Below are 3,557 nucleotides of genomic sequence, written 5' to 3'. Positions count from 1 at the left end.
CCATGCTACTTCCTTATTGCAGCTGCATCATTAATTGTATTGCAGTAAAACCCACAATGGTTTAGGCACCATACCGACGTATAAGGAGAAAAATGGTCCTGATCTAAAGAACTCACAATCTGAAAAAGACAGAAGTGAATACATGAAAAGTGGAAGAATTCAGCATACACACAAGGTGGACAGGGGGATGATAGATCAACCCAACGTGCTCATATTCAAGCACTGGTGCCTAGAAAACGCAATATGTTCTTGTATCTGCTTTTCATCATCTTTTTTTCCCCCTTTTCTCATAGTGGAATCTCTCTGAAGTTTATCAAAAGAGATTACAATTGACTAAATTCTTAGCAGTTGTTTGTTGTTATTGTGCCTAAAAGTGCACTAGATGCTTCAATAAAATATAAACATATGGACCATCCCCCAAAGAGCTTTACAATCTAATTTTAGACATGAAGTAATATATAGGAGTAACCAGATAATCTGGGAAGGAGAAGGTGAGGAACTATAAGGGTTATAGCAATAAGATAATCAGTTGGTGTATTTGTACTCAAGCATACATATATGTACCTTTTTTTTTCAATTCACTTCATATTTTTTCTAACAGAAAATCCTCAAAACTACAGAAAATGGTCAACACAATAAAACAATTCATATGGTGAATGATAATTTCCTCTACCATCCCACCCCACCCACATTTTGATACATCAAATGTTTGTAATGCGTTGGTTTGCCTATTAAAACCAGCCATTATCTCTCAACATCTGTAGTAAATGGCCATCCTTATGTTAATAACCTTTTCCACCACCACGACTGCAATTTCCACATTTCCAGCCATATAGATCAGGCTTTTGCCTGGCACAACTTGTACTTTTAAAAGTAGCTGTAGAATTCTAAAGTGAACTGACTCCCACAAATCACTGGCACTCTACAGAAATGGGCCTCAGGGTCCCCTTTGCTGCAGGAATCCTGTGTCAGCCACACACACATGGCCCACCTTCTCACTCTTCACATTCACTGCTATAGGCCATGCAAGCTGCTAAGCTTTTGTTGTTGTTGTTTTCTTTAAATATTATTTTGGGTTTCTGGCAGAGTGATAAAACTGCAGTAACCAGCTGGCACCGCATCTTCCTTTTGATTACAGCATTGATTGTGCACCACATGCCCTTTTCCTCCTCCTCCTCCTCAGTTTGCTACATCACTGGAGCTGATTGCTGTGGCCACTCATAGAGAAGGTTTGGCAGCTGCAAGACCCAGATGCCAATTTCTTTCGGCCGTGGCCTCTGGGTGTCAGCTTGTCTCCCTGTCTGGCATCTCCTCTGGCAACAAAACCTGTTTTGTGTCAGTGTGTAGGCTGCAAAATGAAACAGTGATCAGTAAAATAAATCAGAGGGAGACATGTAAACAGTGGAAGGAAAACTCATTTGAAGTTTACATGAGAGAACAAAGATACCTAGGAACCCTCTGACAGCAACTAATATGTTACTGGTCAATAACAACATGAGTGGTTTAAAAAACATGCTTGTGTAACCTTTAGGTGGGCAGAGTTTACTTCATTGCCCTTCTCCAGTGCCTAAAAACCCTCCAACTCACATAGAAAAGCAGCTTGAGACCCAGCATTTAGTCACTGATGATTTTCAGCAAGGATTGCACAGGGCCAACTTCCCCACAATCAAGTCCAAAAGAAAAAAAAAGGAATGAATTTAATTCTTAAGCATAAGCTATAGACATCATCTTCACAGTTATACATCAACATAAATAAAGAAAACAAATTTAATCCAAATAGGTCAGTCCCTACAGAAACACAGTGAGAAGAAACTCTGAGTTCGCAAAACTTAGATTGAGTTCACCTGAGTCTCAGAGTCTTTGATCACCAAATCTGCACAGTGTGCTGAGTCAAAAGCAACATCTCACCTTCACTTGCTTGTAGAAATGTTCAGCTGGAATCCATGGAGACTCTTCCTCCTCCTCTGCTGAAATCACTCAGACACCAATTAGCCACCACTCAGTTAAGTATATAGTTAAAAAACCAACTCTGTTCCAAGAAAAACACTAAACTGAGATTAGCAAAATAAGTGACTTTCCCCATTATCACATTTAAAGAAAAGAAAAGTTGGCAAAGCATACTGGTCGAGACAATTTAACTAAAACAGTTTAACTAAAAATCAAACATTCAAAATATACATTTAAAATAAAAGAAATGAATTTTCCCTCCCAATTTCCCCGGTCTATAATGAACACTGTCAGTCGGATGACCAGTAAGTATGAGAAATCGGGACGGGGTGGGGAGTAATAGGCACCTATATAAGACAAAGCCCCGAATATTGGGACTGTCCCTATAAAATTGGGACATTTGGTCTCCCTAACTGTCAGGACTTCCAAGTTGGAGAGTTAATAATATCACTGACCTGTTGCAAAATGCTTCAGAGTTAGGGAAAACAGCCTGCTTTCCACTCCTAGGCTCAGCTTCTCCCAACTGACATGGGGCACATGGTCTTTTGTAAAGCAGCTGCCCTGATTATTTGCCCTCATGTAGTTTTGAGTCCAGCTACAAGGAACCTACTGAGCATACCCAGAACTACCACACTGAATTCCAGAAACTTCTGAGTGTGGAAAGCTAATTGTGCATCTGCCTAGCAACAATGACCCAGACACAACTCATTCCTACTCACCCCCCAATAGATTCAGCGGTGCTGCTAGAACTAGCGGTGCTGAGGGTGCTGCTACACCCTGGCTTAAAGTAGTAATAACAAACACCAAATACATGGTTTCTATGGTTTCCATCATCGGACCCCCCCCCATAAAAATTGTTCCAGCACCCCAAAATGATCTCTTAAAGAGATATCCCCCCTATTAGGCACATGGGTTACGTGCCATGATTGTGATGACAGTGCAGGAGCAGCATATATTCAGCACTTGGAGGACTTGTTAATAGGAAGGTCTTTTTTAATTATATGATGTCAGATGGTGTCACTGACACTGGCCCATGTTGGGGAGATACACATTCATAATACCCCAGGAAGAACAACAGGGCCTCTTTGAGTACCTCTTTGAGTACATTTCCACCGCAATAAAAGGCCCGTGGGACCATGTCTCAGAGCCTGGGTCAATTGACTCAGGCTCAGTGGGGCTCAGGCCGTAGGGATAAAAATAGCAGCATAAACATTTGGGCTGGGGCTGGAGTCAGGACTCTGAGATACTCCCCCCAGATTGTGTCTCAGTGCCCAGGATCCAACCTGAACCCAAACATTTACACTGTTATTTCTAGCCCCCCAGCTTGAGCCCCAAGACCCTGAGCTGATTGACTCAGGCTCTGAGACTCAGTGCTGCAGCGTAGTCATCTCCTTTGAAAAATAATGCTTCCCAAACCGGAGCAACAGAAGCTCCCTAAATGCAGGGGGGCCACCAGCACCTGAACCGTGGTCCCACCCACCCCTTCTCCCCAAGCCCCCGCTCCCACACCGCCTCTTCCCCAAAGACGCCGCCTCCTACTCGTTCCTCTTCGCCCCTCCCCCCCGTCGCTCACCCTTATGGCCAGTATAAAATGATGGGGACACAGTCCC

The 3,557-nt window shown here is 42.9% G+C and overlaps 1 long non-coding RNA gene across 1 annotated transcript; it reads right to left on the bottom strand.

Annotated features, from left to right (window-relative positions):
- Positions 1–1,162: 1,162 nt before the first annotated feature.
- Positions 1,163–2,541, bottom strand: LOC123372503. Its single transcript, XR_006580322.1, has 3 exons — positions 2,403–2,541; positions 1,909–2,029; positions 1,163–1,348 (listed from the first exon to the last, which is right to left on the bottom strand). It is a non-coding gene; the product is annotated as an uncharacterized LOC123372503 (long non-coding RNA).
- Between the last annotated feature and the right edge of the window lie 1,016 nt (positions 2,542–3,557).

This window comes from Mauremys mutica, chromosome 6 (genome assembly GCF_020497125.1).
Source record: "Mauremys mutica isolate MM-2020 ecotype Southern chromosome 6, ASM2049712v1, whole genome shotgun sequence".
Taxonomy (NCBI): Eukaryota; Metazoa; Chordata; order Testudines; family Geoemydidae; genus Mauremys; species Mauremys mutica.
The sequence above is the reverse complement of the archived record's forward strand: the minus strand, read 5'-3'. Positions and strand labels throughout refer to the sequence as shown.